Raw genomic sequence first — 16,983 nt, 5'->3', positions numbered from 1 at the left:
ATCTATTTACAAAGGATCAAATTTCACATCTCTTTCATTTTCCTAGCCTTCCCGTAAAGGAATCTAGCCAGAACAGACTCTAATACCATATTAGAAAAATTGAAGAGAGAGAAGAGAGCGATTACAAATAACAAATCCCACTTGATACTTTTATTGATCTCCAGAGGTACAAATATATATGACACAAATTACTTACTTTGACACAACTAGGTCATCTTTACAACTCACACATTGGAAACAAGAACTTCTAGATTAACTTCTTGTAACTCTTAATGAAAACTACACATGACATGGAAGCATTACTTCCAACAATAGAGAAGAGAAAGGATAAAATCAAGAGTGAGCATATCAGTTTTAGAGTTATATATAACAACCTCTTAAGGAATAACCTCTTTTTCTCTCAATAAGTTGGGATCCATCTTCCACCTTGCCAATATAAATGCCAATAATCATATTGAAAATAAATTAAGGGTGAAAGAAGAGAAAGGATTCCTGTGCAGAGTCGTTGGGGTACTGAATACGATCACTGGAATTGAAGCAATTATTGTGTTTGTATAGTAACTTCATCAAGGTATTGAACATGCCTGCTAGTAGCATAACAACACCAGAGATGGAACCAAAACCCTAATCATCTTAAAATCAAAGATATATATTATCTTTTTCTTAGATTAAAACAATTGGATATAGTAATCCTTGTAAATGTGTTTATCTTAGAAAGGGGATAGGAGAGACTATACTTATAGTTGGGATAGATGGGGAAGCTAAGGTGATCCACATGGTGAATCAATACTTCCTGAAGGACTAAGACTTCATGTTTAGAGGCAGGCCTAAACAGAGAAGCTGGAGTTCTTCCAATGTGTCACCAAGTGTTTTCATTATTTAAAGAACCCTCCAAATTTATTTCTACACTTGAAGTTTGATGCCTCATTGTGATCTTACAATCTGTCATTCAAAGTTTTTCATGGTCACTTCATTATTGGTTGATACTTTTTGAAGCCCTTAAGTTTTATTCTAAGATTATAACTATTGAAGTCACTTGCTTACACATGCTCAACCTTTGGATGGATTCATAGACACACCCTTTTCCTAACAATCCTAGCAATCCATATACATCGTTTGACGATAAACATTACACAACCTTGGAAGACAAAGCCTCAATAGCCCTCGATAACGATGATTGTGTAGCCTTTCATGGCAGAAATTGTGCAGCTCTTAGGAATTATGTAGTCCATGATGGAAGTGATTTCATATTTGACATGAATAGTGACTTTAAAACCTATGCATACAATAGTGAAAAATCCCATTTGATAGTCTCTCTCACCCTTAGTTGCAAGTGTTTCATCATCCCAGCAAGTTTTCTCAACTATTACTTTTGCTCACTTTTTCTTTCATAAGCATGTTTTTCAATTTTGCGGCTGTCATTTTTACTTTATTTCACTCTTGAAAGTGTCTCTTTTGCTTTATTTAAGTTTCACATGTGTCACTTTCAGTTTCTTTAGCTTTTGCAAGTGTTGTTTTCATTTATTCTTATTGTTGCATGTGTCACTTTTGATTGTTTTCACTCCTATATGTGTCGCACTTTAACACGCAACTAGAGTCACCTCTAGCACACTCTTCACCATTAGTTGGTATTATATTTCATAAGACTATGTCCTAGACACTCTCCCACATCTTATCACACATTTTTTTTGTTGTAAACACTCATTTTAAAACTTTTATTTTAAGTGTCGCAAACCTACGTTCCAATTGTCACACTCAGAAATAAGTGTCGCTTTGCTGTTGTTTCAAGATATGCATGTTGATTTTGGGTACTGAGCATATTCTAGTCATGTTTTGTGATGTAGGAGCATGAGAATTGGAGGGAAAAATATTCAAACTTATTCCAAAAATCCAAAAAAAATCTACAAGCAAAGGAGTGGGATCCTTTAGCCATCAATTTCCATGTTTTTCTAGTTTAGCGTAGAGATAGAATCTAGGAATAAATCATGATGTAATAAATGTTAAATAGTTTATCCATAATGGAGGTTCTTGAGGAGAATACGTCACCGAACAAATAGGATTAGTTAAGCATAGTGAAGGTTGTCGAGGAGGATGTCTCGCAAAATGATAGTTGCAATAAATTAAGCCTCTGTTTTAGGATCTCGTTGTTAGCACGAACCAATATATATGTAAGTTTGATGTTATTGTAAAAGGATTTGGACCGCATGATTTTATCACATATTTCTCCAAGGAAGAGGGGATTTCTCTATGTATTGGTTAATCCCGGAGGTGTGGTGTCCTTTGAACCATTTCTGTTCATCTTAACTTATGTTTGTCTATTAAACTAGTGTTTATGTGTAATTTTGGCTTCACGCAACGTTATATGTTAAATGTTTCTAACAGTGGTTCGGATTTGTTTCCAACTAATACCTTGATTAAAATCTATTGGATTGGTTTTCCTATGTATCGACGTGCTCTGTTTCCATTTTACGCATCGTTTAGTCTCGCAAGCCAAATTCTGGGTTACACTAAGAAACCGTGAAAAAACTTACTCTGAATTGAGAATCTAGACTTGAAATCTTAATAAGGGTGGTCGATACCCTTATTGGGTCCGCAACCAATATTGCATTGCAGTGTTTGGGAGGAGAGGGTCTAGCCCTTTGAAGTGAAAATTTTTGAAGCGTGACTTTTGGATCCTAAATGTTATAGGAGAGGGATTATAATATATCGGGTCCACGAGGTGTTATCGTATCACAAATCTTAAGCGGAAGGAGCCTGAAGAGGGAGCGTTGAATTGCTGATTACGATTACTGATATGCTATAGTATTATAACATTGGGGAAGGGCCAATAGTAAAGCACCAATAATGTTATTCCATTTCTTTGGAATAAATCCCACCAACAGTGTATTTTTCATATTAATGCATTTCCTTTAGTTTACAACGCCGATAGTATAATTTACGCTTATTTTTGTTATTGTCATTCTAAACCCTACCGGTAATGTATTTCGTAATTCCCATGGAATTACAACTCTGATAGTGGAAAAGAAGCCTATGTTGTCTAATTTGTTCCGATAGCAAGGGTTGAGGTGATTAAGGAGAAAAGAGTGGTGATAGTGGCCAAAAAGGGAAGTTTATGAACAGTCGGTCTAGTAATAGATGACTGAGACTCCAGTTAGGATTGAAGAAGGGTTAAAGCCATAATTAGAGGAAATTATATTAGTATTTGGGCATTTTTCTATATCGCCTACATCCAGGCCACCATTAGTGGTATCAGAGCAACCTTTTGACATTGAATTGAATCTCAAAAGCAAAAGAAGGAAAGTTAATATGGCTTTCAGAGTTGGAAGAGGATGGCCACTTGCAAATGCTGAAGTGATTGAAGCTGTGCAATGGATGTAGGCTAGAATGGAAGCATTAATAGCAGGGAGAAATATAGATGATGGAGATGTTAGTGAGCCTGAGGTTGAAGCTGAAGGAGAGGAGGAAGTTGTAGTAGTTACTCCTGAGATGAGATAATTCGAGTCAGTGTTGAGATCCACAGCTAGGCCAAAGACTGAAGTTTCAATATATGAAGGAGGAATGAATCCAGAGGAATTGATAGACTGGATTAATGGCATGGAGAAATTATTCGACTATGAAGAAACAAAATATGAGAAGAAAGTAAAGTTTGTTGTCACGAAGCTAAAAGGACATGCAGCACTTTGGTGGGATGGAGTGTAGGCAAAAAGAAAGAGCCTGGGCAAGCAGCCAATCAGAAATTGGAACCGGATGGTAGCAAAGCTAAGAGGTATGTTTCTACCAAGTAATTATCAACAAACCTTGTTTAAATAGATGCAAAATCTTAGACAGAGGTCTATGATAGTGAGAGAATATATAAAGGAATTCTATAAGGTAAGCATAAGAGCTTGAAAAACTTAGGATATAGATGAGAAGGTGGCTAGATATGTGAATGGTCTTAGGATGGACATTCAAGATGAGGTAAGTATACTGTCTCCTAGAAAAGTAGAGGAAGCTTATTAGATGGTACTGAAAGCTGAAGAAAAAATCATGAGGAAGCAATTTGCTAGAGGGAGAGGTACTTTCCCAGGAAGGGGAAGTCAAGGTGGTAGAGGAAGACCTACAGCACCTAAATATGGAGCTAGCAACAGCTCAAACAAGAATTCACCCACAGGAGGTCATGCAAGTGGCAGAGGGATTTTTTCTAGAGGTAGAGGAAGAGAAGTAAGATGTTATAGATGTAACAACCTTGGACACAGAACTTTTGAGTGCCCAGAGAATGCAGGAACAAGTCAGAGGAATGAAATTGTTGCTCAAGTTGAGGGAGAAGCAATAGCAACAATAGTGACAAAAGAAGAAAATATACCAGAGAGAGGAGAATCTTTGGTATTCAATAAAGTTTTTCTCAAGCCAGCAAAGGAGATAGTTGAACCATCACAAAGAATGACTTTTTTCAGAACAATGTGTGTAAGGTTCAAGGGAAATGTTGTCAGATGATCATTGATAGTGGCAGCACCGATAACTTGGTCTCTATAGAAGTAGTGGAGAAATTGAAGCTGAAGACAGTGAAACATCCAACACCTTACAAGGTGTCATGGTTACAAAAGGGACATCAGTTGTTAGTGAATGAACAGTGTGAAGTGGAGTTGCAGTTGGGAAAATATAAGGACAAAATTGTATGTGATGTGATGCCAATGGATGTGCATCACATATTCCTTGGAAGACCTTAGCAATATGATAGAGGAGCTATGCATGATGGGAGAAGAAAAAACTACAACTTTGGTAAAGATGGTATCAATCATATGTTACTACCTATGAAAGAAGAAGATGTATTAGGAAAGAAGACTAATCCAAAAACTCTGTTACTGGAAGGAAAGGAATACTTGCAGAAAATTGAAGAGAATGAGGTAAATTTTGTTGTAATTTGCAAGCCCAAGGGAATAACCACTTCCACTAAAGTTTCTGATTTACCCATTTAAATTCAAGAAATGTTGGACAAATATTGTGATATCATTATTGATGATCTGCCTAATGAGTTACCACTCATTAGAAGAATCAGCCATCATATAGATTTGATTCCTGGAGCAAATCTACCTAACAAAGCAGCTTATAAAATGGCTCCCCCAGATAATGAAGAGGTTAGGAAGAAGGTTTAGGAATTGCTTGACAAAGGACTGATTAGAGAGAGTTTGAGTCCTTGTGCAGTACCAACAGTGTTGAGTCCAAAGAAATATGGAGGTTGGAGAATGTGTATTGATTCAAGAGCCATCAATAAAATGACAATCAGGTACAGATTTCCTTTCCTCAAATTGAAGATTTAATGGACTGCTTGAGTGGAGCAAAGCATTTTACAAAATTAGATCTTAAAAGTGGGAATCATCAGATAAGGGTAAGAGAATGGGATGAGTGGAAAACTACCTTTAAGACAAATGAGGGATTGTATGAGTGGAAAGTAATGCCTTTTGGGTTATCAAATGCACCAAATATGTTTATGAGACTCATGAATGAAGTTCTTAAAGAATTTATTGGTAAATTTGTAATAGTATATCTGGACGATATATTAGTTTACAGCATATCTAAGGAGGAGCACATAAGACATCTAAATTATGTCTTACAAAGGCTACAACAAGAGAATTTATTGTTGAATTTGAAGAAGTTTTCATTCATGAAAGAGGAGTTAGTGTATTTGGGTTTTGTTATTTCTACTGAAGGGCAGAAGATGGATCCACAGAAGATCAAGGCAATTATGGAGTGGCCTTCACCTAAAAGTGTTTTTGAGGTAAGAAGTTTCCATGGTCTTGCTAGTTTTCAGAGGAAATTCATAAAGAATTTTAGTAAGACCAATGCTCCCATTATTGAGACCATAAAGAAGGATAAACAACCATTTATATGGACTGTTGAAGCAAAAAATAATTTTCATTTGTTGAAGAAGAAAATAATTAAAAAACCTGTTTTGGTTCTACCTGATTTTAGTAAGCCTTTCCAAGTGAAGTGTGATGCAAGCGAAGAAGCTATTGGAGGTGTTTTAAATAAGAAAGACAAACCTATAGCTTATTTTAGTGAAAATATGAATGATTCAAAGAAGAAGTGTGCTTCTTATGATAAAGAGTTCTATGCAGTTGTGTAGTCATTGAAGAAGTGGAGACATTATCTAATGTCAAAGGAGTTCATACTTTATTCAGATAGCCATGCACTACAGTATATTATGCAACAGCCAAAGCTTAGCCAGAAACATGCTAAATCGGTAGAGTACCTTCAAGGTTTCCATTTTGTCTTGAATCACATAAATGGCCAATCAATTAAAGTTGCAGATGCCTTAAGTAGGACAAGTGTATTACTTCAAGAAAGTTAAATTCAAGTGTTAGGTTTTGATTTTATTAAAGAATTATATGAAACAAATTCAGATTTTAAAGAGACGTTTGAAGCTTGTAAGAATCCTGTTTTGATGGATAGGAGTAAATGGTTGGATTATTTCTTACAAGATGGACTGTTGTTTAAGAGAAATCAGATGTGCATACCAAATTTTTCTATGAGGGAGAACTTAAACAAAGAGAAACATAGTAGTAGACTTGCAGGACATTTTAGTATAGAGAAGACTTCTGAACAATTGAATAGATTTTATTTTTGGCCAAAAATGAGATCTGAGGTGGAAAATTATGTGAAAACTTGTAAAATCTGTCAATATGCAAATCGAAAATTCCAAAACATAGGTTTGTATGTTCCATTACCAATTCTAGATAGACCTTGGTATATGGTAAGTAAGGATTTTGTTTTGGGCTTACCAAAGAAACAAAGAGGAAATGATTCAATTTTTGTTGTAGTGGACAGATTTTAAAAAATGGCACATTTTATTCCATGTTATAAAACTAGTGATGCTACTCACATTGCTAACTTTTTTCAAAGAGATTGTAAGATTGCATGGGTTGCCTAAGAGTATTGTCTCAGACAGAGATTCCAAATTGTTGGAGATTTTCGGAGGACACTATGGAATAAGTTGGGAACTAAATTGAGTTTCAATTCTACCTATCATCCACAGACTGAAGTAGTGGACATGATTTTGGGCAATATTTTGAGGAGTCTTACTGCAGAAAAACCAAAACAATGGGATCAAGTGTTGGCACAAGCTAAATATGCATATAATGACTCACCTAACAGGAGTACAGGATAGAGTCCATTCAATATAGTTTATGGAATGCATCCAAGAGGAGTATTTGGGTTAAGAAACTTGGGAAAAGATGAGATGAGAAGTGCAAAGCAAGAAGATTTTGCTTTAGAAATGCAAGCAATACATGAACAAGTGAAACAACATCTGCAGGGTAGCAACATCAAGTACAAAACCAAAGTAGACATGAGAAGAAGAGAGGTGAACTTTCAAGTTGGAGATTTGGTTTTAGCACACTTAAGGAAGGAAATATTTCCAAAGAGGGAGTATAACAAATTGAAGTTCAAGAAAATTGAAGTATTAAGGAAATTTTCTGCAAATGCATATGAAATTGAATTACCCCCTCATGTTGGAATATCTCCAATTTTCAATGTTGCTGACCAGTACAAGTATGAAGGTGAAACTGTAGATGATATAAAAGAAGATCAGGAGACACAAGAATTGATTGGGTAAAAAAGTTACCTATAGCAAAAGCATTACAACCAGAAAGGATTTTGGACAAGAAAGTGTTCAAGAAAACCAAAGGAGAGGAGTAATTTCAGTATTGGGTTAAATGGAAGGATTAGCCAACTAATGAAGCTACCTGGGTAACAGAAAGCATGCTATAGAAGCTGGGCAGTTCTGTAGAAGAGCTCATGGACAGGATCCCATGAAGAATTTTGTCCTCAAGATTCTGATGAAAGAGCATGAGACTTGGAGGGAAAAATCTTCAAACTTATTCCAAAAATCCAAAAAAATATACAAGCAAAGGAGTGGGATCTTTTAGCCATCAATTTCCATGTTTTTCTAGTTTAGCATAGAGATAGAATCTAGGAATAAATCATGATGTAATAAATTTTAAATAGTCAAGAAATATTGGAGGTTCTTGAGGAGAATACCTCACTGAATAGATAGTATTAGTTAAGCATAGTGGAGGTTCTCGAGGAGGATGTCTCGTAGCATGGACAGTTGCAATAAATTAAGCCTTTGTTTTAGGATCTAGTTGTTAGCATGAACTAGTATATATGTAAGTTTGATGTTATTGTAAAAGGATTTGGACTGCATGATTTTATCACATATTTCTCAAAGGAAGAGGGGATTTCTCTATGTATTGGTCGATCTCGGAGGTGTGGTGACCTCCGAACCCTTTCTGTGCATCTAAACTTATGTTTGTTTGTTAAACTAGTGTTTATGCGTAATTTTGGCTTCACACAGTGTTATCTGTTAAGCTTTTCTAATAGTGGTTCAGCTTTGTTTCCAACTAATACCTTGATTAAAGTCTGTTGGAGTGGTTTTCCTGTGTATCGGCATGCTCTGTTTCCATTTTATGTGTCGTTTAGTCCCACAAGCCAAATTCTGGGTTACACTAAGAAACTGTGAAAAAACTTAGTCCGAATTGAGAATCCGAACTTGAAATCTTATTAAGGGTGGTCGATGTTGAGCTCTGAAACTACATCTCTCCTACACATTTTCCTAGAAATTTTCCCCTCACAAGTACCTCATAAGCTATTAGAGATCATTGCATATTGATTCTAAAAGAGCATTTAAGTGGTTTTCTAACTATGTTTTTGTGTTTGCTATTTGAATTAGATTTTTCTCATCAGCTGCAGAATGCAGCCACTTTCTGTAGCTGATTCAACTTTTTGCAGCTGTTTTTATTGATCTCTATATTATAGGTGTCATCAAGAAAAACGTGGCACGTGGGCAGTTCAAGAATGACCTAGACATGGATCAGGTCGTATTGGTTTAGCCGGATTCATGAAGGAAAGCCATGGTCAAACGGTGGTCAAACAAAGGATTCCTATGGCAACAGGTCTCTGTTTTTCAACACGTGAAGGGTCCAAGGCCATTCCTAGATCCCTGGGTTCATTTTGATAGTTGTAGACTGCCTCCATGATGCAAATACAACAGCCATCTTTCAATAGATTTAATGATCTCGGAAACCATCATGCTAAACACACGAATGCTGTCTTTTTACGTGTCCTCTGTTGAAGGTGTTTCATGAGAAAATAGTTATGTATTTTTCCTTATAAATAATGCGTTTTCAAATGCATGTAGAGTTATTTTTTGATGTCATTTTGCTGTTAGTCATTGTATTGTGCCGTAAACTAGACCTGCTGTTGTAACGAGATGAGTCTTCCTCTGTTTTGCAATATAATAGAACTCTATTTTATATGACTGTGTGAGCATAATTCCAGACTGATAACGTGTTGACCAAGGTTGTGCAGAGGCCCCCTGCATGCTTAGGTCTTGTTTTCTTTATTGTTGTATAGTTTTATGTATTGTTTCCTTACTTCCTTTGTACATACTTCATAATTCGTTCACCTGTGTATATTTCATAAGATATTCATGGTGTTAACATTACAGTCCTGTACTTGATTTTTCAAGTATTGTATATTTTTGCTAACACTGATCAGTGTGTGTTTTAGGCTAGGCTAGGCCCAGGCATTTTCATACAATTTTTATGGTAACTAGTGACATGAGATTAACCTCTCTACTGACTTTGCTTTTCTTAGCCTTTCAATTTCTGTTATGCTTTGATTTCAGTTTTATTCATTTGCTTTTTCAGTTAGTTTAGATATCAAATTCCTCATATCATTGACATTATCTCTAGAGCCATAGCTTAGATTGCTTGGCAAGCTATCAGACTATGAATGATGTGATTTGCTTTTAGCTTTATTTTTCTGCAATTAGATATCAAATTCCTCATATCATTGATGTTATCTCCAAAGCCATAGCTTAGACTACCTGGTGAGCTATCAGACTATGAATGATGCAATATGATTTTAACTTTATTTTTCTGCAATTAGATATCCATTCCTAATATTATTGACGTTATCTCTAGAGCCATAGCTTAGATTACTTGGCGAGCTATCGGACTATAAATGAAGTGAATTGATTTTACTTTTATTTGTTTGCATTTTTTGATTTGTTTGAGTGCAATAGATTAAATTTTATTTCTATATTGAGATAAGCAGCAGAGATGGAGATTTCATGATCATTAGTTCATCGTTTGTTTTATTCAAGTAGCTACACATTTACATTCTTGTTCAAGTATTGATTTCATCACTAGTATGTTTTAAGACCTTCTGAAGTGTTAAGTTCTGGAAGTCATCATAAAGGACACAATTACCTTAAAATCTATACCCAAACCTGCCTTCTAGAGTATTCTTAAAACATAGTAATAGGATAATCATTTGCATTAGGAGACAAACTGAGATAAAACCCCCAAAAACAAGATAAAATTGATAAAAAGTAAGAAAGAGGTTGTCTTGCACATATAGTGCGTCACACTTCATTAGTTTATGACTCCCGGATTGATAATTTATGTAGCAATTTAGGACATACTAAATTGACTAAACATTTTGGTGTCGTTGCTGAGGAAGTGTAACTAGGTAGCCGATCTCTTAAAAAAAAAAGGAAAATTGATAACTTCTTGAAGTATGCTCTCCTCTTGCACCTAGTGTGATCTGGAGGATCAAAAAAGAGAGTTATTATTTCAATAATTTCTCAATTATGCTCTCTTCTTGCACCTAGTGTGACCTGGAAGATCAGAAAGAGAATTATTAGCCCGACTTAAAAAATAAAAATAAAAAGGATAAAAAATTGACATGCATAGAGCAAGAGATTCTAGGGGAATGTTTATAGCTAGGGCCAAAAGTTCAATTTTCACAACTCCAACTACTTCAAGGCATAGACAAGATACACCTCCATTATCTCCGACTCATACTCCCAGCCTTAGGATTCCTAGAATTCAAGGGGCAGCAGCCGAATTAGGAGACTCTCCCATACTATCCATTAAATATGATCTACGAGAAGAACCTTTCTTCACTTCTACAGGGGAACATATTGTAATCAAAGAAGTAGAATCACCTGAAGAAGAAGAGAGAGAAGCTCTTCCTCATTCACCATTAATAGAAGAACCAGAGGACACTGAGGACTCTGAGGAAACTATCATGACATAGGAAGTAGTAAATGGATTCGGAGGAGCGGGTCGAGGTAGAGGAAGAGGAAACAATGAAGGAGGTAGAGGTAACAATGGAGGAAATAGGGATGGAGATAACTCATTTGGATTCTCTATAGCCGATGCGGAAACTGATACAACAAAGAAACAAATTTCACCATCTGTCCTCCCAAACTTTTATGGGTTGTGAAGTGAGGATCCTGAAACATTTCTATTTGAGTTTGGAGTCTTGTGCCGAACCTATGACTATATGGAAGACTCTCAAAAACTAAAACTGTTTCCTTCAACATTGAAAGCAGCTACTTTGAAATGGTTTATGGGATTAGTCACCCAATCTATTAGGACTTGGAATGATATGAAACAAACATTTTTGGATAGATACCTGGACTATTGTATGCCCACCAATCATAAGGATGAGGTATTCAAGATGATGCAAAAAGAAGATGAAAACTTGGAGGATTTACTTGAAAGATTTCAATACAACTTAAAGAGAGAAAAAATGAGTAATTTAGATGAGGAAACCTTGAAGGCCCTTCTACTGAAAGCCATTATAGATGAATGGATAGATATTTTAAACATGATGGGGAAGGGAGATATTTCTCAACTTCCACTTCGTGACATAGTAGAACTACGTGTCCATCTCTCAAGGGGAAAATCTGAAATTAGGAAAGGACCGAGAGATCCTTCCCTTATTAGAGCAAAAAAAATCTGCAAGTGGATCAGTAAGTAGGGCAAAGATTGGCAATATGCTTGATGAGTTGAAAACTGATATTCTAGGGAGCCTTAGTGAACAACTAGACACCCTTAAAATACAAAACAAGCAGAAAGTAGAAGCTGATGCCTTGGCCATCTTTTGTCCAAAATGTAGAAAGAAACATGCTCTAAGGGAATGCCCCTTGGATGCAAAAGTTGTAGAAACATGTATGATTTTCTCAGAAAGCCATGAGACCAAGGATTGTCCTTCAATTCTTGGGCTCAAAGCTGTCTTTTAGGAAGATCCAAATTCAGTAGAGTCCCTTTGTTTTGTTTCAAGAAGACCATGGTAGGGGCAACAAAATCATGGATTTAACAATCCTATGAACTTTCAGCTCCCGCCAAATTGGAATTCTTGGCAACAACCTTGGCTCCAATCTCAAAATCCATACCAATCATGGGCATAAGGGATGCAAAATCCTTATGGGAGATTTGCTCAATTTTATCAATATCCTCCATCTTTTTCAAATCAACAAAATCCACCAATTCCAAATCAAAACCCACAACTTTCATTACCATTCCCACAACAACAACCTTCTCAAAAAAATCCAAATTCTCAACTCTTGCTTCCATTTCAACCAAAGACAAATCAACTACCAGGCCAGCCATTGCCAAATCCCAACAACAAAAATCCTCAGAATGCTTACATGGTAGAAGGACAACAATTTCCTACCAATATGATTATTCCTCTTAATGATGTTCAACTCAGATCTGGTAGAGTTTTAGAAAAACCTTCTATAGATGTTCAAGAGCAAGGTACTTCTGAGGAGGATTCTCTTAAAGTCAATAAAGGTTCTGAGGAAGCATCTCTTCAAAACCCAATCATTCAAAAAGGAAAAGAAAAAGAGTCAACCCCCACAACTCCTATAGTTGAGCAACCTACATCTTCATCCACTCCTCCTTTCCCTGAAAGATTACAAATTGACAAAGGGGTGGAAAAACAAATCTTTTTGTCTGACTATGATTTTCTAGATGAATTGAAGAATGTCTATATCAAGATTGCCTTGTTACAAGCCATTCGAGAGATTCCTATTCTAGTGAAAACAATAAAGGAATTGAGTGTTAAAAGACCAGGAAGGAAACCAAGAGATACAAGAAGAATCCACCTGGTAGGAAAAATTGCAGATATCATGATGGGAAAAATAACCATGCAGAAGTATGTAGATACAAGTAGTCCAATCGTCAAGACACATATAAATGGGATAGAAATTCCAAACACTTTGATTGACTTAGGGGCTACTATCAACATTATGAGTAGACAGACAATCGAACAGCTTAAACTTGCTAATCTTATTTTTACACCCACCTTACTGCAACTTGCAGATAGATCAATAATCAAACCAGATGGTGTACTAGAAGATATTCAGTCTCCTTAGATTCTTGAGAGTATCCAGTAGATTTCATGTTTTTGACTCCCAAGAGTAATCTAGGAGGACATCCACTCGTCTTAGGAAGACCTTGGCTAGCCACAAATGATGCTTTCATTAGTTGTAGATCTGGAGATATGTACATTTCTGATGGTAGTTCAACAAAGAAATTCAATCTGTATCCTCCAGCAAAGGCAATTACAGAAGTAGGAGACAATGAATGGGTTGATGATGAAGATATTATACAACCTGTCTTTACTATTTCTGAAATTAGTGAAGATAGTCAAATTTTGAACACATTAGAAAATTTTGAAACATCTTCAGAATATGACCACACAATTTTAGTTAGATTCTGATATTGAATATCTATCATCAAGACAAATATCTCTTTACTCTATGGAAGAGTTTGGTAGCTCTACTATTGAGATTTTTCCAGGAAAAACATTGAATATCAACAAAAATTTGGAAAAGTCACAACAAGAAGAGCTAACCAAAATCTTGCAAAAACATTCTACTGCATTGTCATGGGAATATATTGATATGAAAGGTATTGATCCTAGGACTTGCATCCATCATATATATATCGAGGAAAATAGTAGACCAATCAAACAATCCCAGAGAAGGATGAATCCAAATCTTAGGGAGATAGTGAAAGAAGAGCTCCAAAAACTACTCATTGTAAATTTCATTTACCCAATTTTAGATAGCCGATGGGTTTCTCCTTTGGTTATAATACCCAAAAGGAATGTTAAATGGAGGGTATGCATTGATTACAGGGAATTTAACAAAGAAACTTTGAAGGATCACTTTCCCTTGCCCTTTATCGATCAAGTATTAGATACAGTAGCAGGCAAAAAGTACTTTTCATTTATGGATGGTTTTAGTGGTTATAATCATATTTAGGTAGCAGTTGAAGATCAGGATAAGACCACATTCACCTGTCCATGGGGAAATTTTGCTGATCGAGTGCTTCCTTTTGGATTATGTAATGCACCCGAACATTCCAAAGAACAGTACTAGGAATTTTTTTCTTATCTAATCCATGATTGTGTAGATGTTTATATGGATGATTTCACAGTTTATGGTGATTTGTTTGAAGAGGCATTAGAAAATTTGGAAAAAGTCCTTATAAGATGTAAAGAAACAAACCTTTCACTAAGCCATGAAAATATTTTATGATGTTCACTGAAGGTATTGTTTTGGGACATCATATTTCAGGGGATGGGATTAAAGTTGATATATCAAAAGTTGAAGTCATCTCCAAGTTGCCTATTCCAAATTGTTAAAAAGATGTTAGAAGTTTTTTTGGATTGAAGATTTATAGAAAACTTCACTAAAATAGCATCTCCACTCTTCAAACTGCTTACAAAAGACTGTGAATTCAAATGGGATCCTGATTGCCAATCAGCATTTGAAACTTTGAAAACAAGAATATCTGAAGCGTCTATCTTGAGAGGACCAAATTGGAAACTTCCTTTCCATATTTCTATAGATGCTTCAGATATAGATCTAGGGGCTGTATTGGGACAAAAATATTTAGTTTCTTATGCCATTTACTATAGCAGTAAAAATTTAACTCCTACGGAGTTGAACTATACTGTGACTGAAAAAGAGTTCTTTGCTTTTGTTCATGCAATCAATAAGTTTAGACATTATATAATAGGCTATAAAACTTTTATTCATATTGATCATTCTGCAATTATATATCTAATGAACAAACCCATTACTAATGGCAGAGCTACAAGGTGCCTCTTACTTTTATAGGAATTCAATATTACTGTGTTAGATAGACCAGGGAAACAAAACACAGTAGTTCATTTCTTGTCTAGGATTCAGACTACTAAAGAAGATTCTCCTGTAGAGGACAAGTTTCCTGATGAATACTTATTTGCAGTAACTACTAAGACTCCTTGGTATGCATATATAGCTAACTATTTGGTTACAGGGAAACTACCTCCACATTTATTTCCTGGTGAAAGAAGAAAGATTATTCAAGAGAGTTCAAAATATTCATGGATTTCTAACGAATTGTTTAAAACAGGGCCAGACTTTGTGATCAAGAGATGTGTTAGGGAAGATGAAATGTCTGACATTCTCAAAGCATGCCATGATGAACCATGCGGCAGACACTTTGCTGACAAAAGGACGGTCTAAAAATCCTCTCTTTAGGATATTATTGGCCATCCCTCTTCAAAGATGTAAAACAATATGTCAAAAGGTGTGACAGCTGCCAAAGAGTAGGGAAACCTACCCTTTCAAATGACATGCCATTGCAGCCACAAGTACTCATCGAACCCTTTGAAAAATTGGCTTTAGATTTTATTGGACCTATTAACCCACCATCTAAACAAAGAAAGTATATATTGGTATGTAGTAGTTATGTCACTAAATGGGTAGAAGAAAAAGCATTATTTTCTGCTACTGAGCATGCAGTTGTTAGTTTTCTTTTGTTAGTTGTTAGCTTTCACATTCCCCCACTAACACAGCCATTTCACCTCTGTCAATCCATCATTCACTCAGACATATTTTAAGGCAAGAGGTAGGAATGGGTCTTTTGTTAAGAGCAGAACTGGAAGGGCCCAAATTCATGGAGGGGTATCCCCAATTGAAAAACATACCAAGGAAGGCACTGTGGTTACAGTTCATCCAAGAATTCAAAGGCTACAACAAAGAAATTACGAAGACTTTTGCGAGGTCTTTTAATGGTGTGGAAGTTGAGATTGGAGACCTTAAATTTCCACTCATAGAGGCATCTATCACTGTAGTAACGAAACTTCCACAGGAGGGGGAACGTTGGTTCAAAAACAAAAGCTTTGACGAGAGGGCCTGGAGGGTTATCCTACACAATCTAGGTATGGATATAACCATTTTCAAATGTGGTATCCCTGTCTCTACTTTAGAAGAAAAGTGGGCTAGTCTATTATTGATAATCCAGAAATTTATTACATGTGAGGTACAGTTCAGGTCCATGTATATGTACCACACCTGGTTGCTAATGAATTTTCTAGAAAATCAAACTATCAATTTGCCTTACTTTTTATTGAATAGTCTGAAAAAGATGTCCATAACTGTCCAAAAGAATCTAGAGGACATAGAACCCTTATGAAAATTTTGATAGAAAAATAGTTAAAGGAAAAGAAAGAAGAAAAGAAGGTTGGATGTGTTGGCAGAGGTCTTAGAACACATGAACTGAAGGGAGGATGGTCAAAGTTTTGGCTGCATGGAGACATGCAACACCTTCACAGTGGGGGTATGTTGAGCTCTAAAACTACATCTCTCCTACACATTTTCCTAGACTTTTTCCCCTCACCAGTACCTCATAAGCTGTTAGAGATCATTGCATATTGATTCTAAAAGAGAATTTAAGTGGTTTTCTAACTATGTTTTTGTGTTTGCTATTTGAATTAGATTTTGCTCATCAGCTGCAGAATGCAGCCACTTTCCGCAACTGATTCAACTTTCCACAGTTTTTTTTGTTAATCTATATATTGCAGGTGTCACCAAGCAAAACGAGGCACGTGGGTAGTTCAAGAATGACCTGGACATGGATCAGGCCCTATTGGTTTAGTCAGATTCATGAAGGAAAGTCGTGGTCAAACGGTGGTCAAACAAATGAGTCCTACAAAAACAAGTCTCTGTTTTTCAACACGTGAAGGGTTCGAGGCTTTTCCTAGATCCCTGAGTTCATTCTGACAGCTGTAGACTACCTCCACAATGCAAATCCAATAGCCATCTTTCAATAGATTGAATGATCTCAGTAACCATCATGCTAAACCCACGAA

Source organism: Pinus tabuliformis, chromosome 1_1 (genome assembly GCF_031772625.1).
Source record: "Pinus tabuliformis cultivar Carrire ecotype Pingquan chromosome 1_1, CPIR1, whole genome shotgun sequence".
NCBI lineage: Eukaryota > Viridiplantae > Streptophyta > Pinopsida > Pinales > Pinaceae > Pinus > Pinus tabuliformis.
This window is presented reverse-complemented; position numbering follows the sequence as displayed.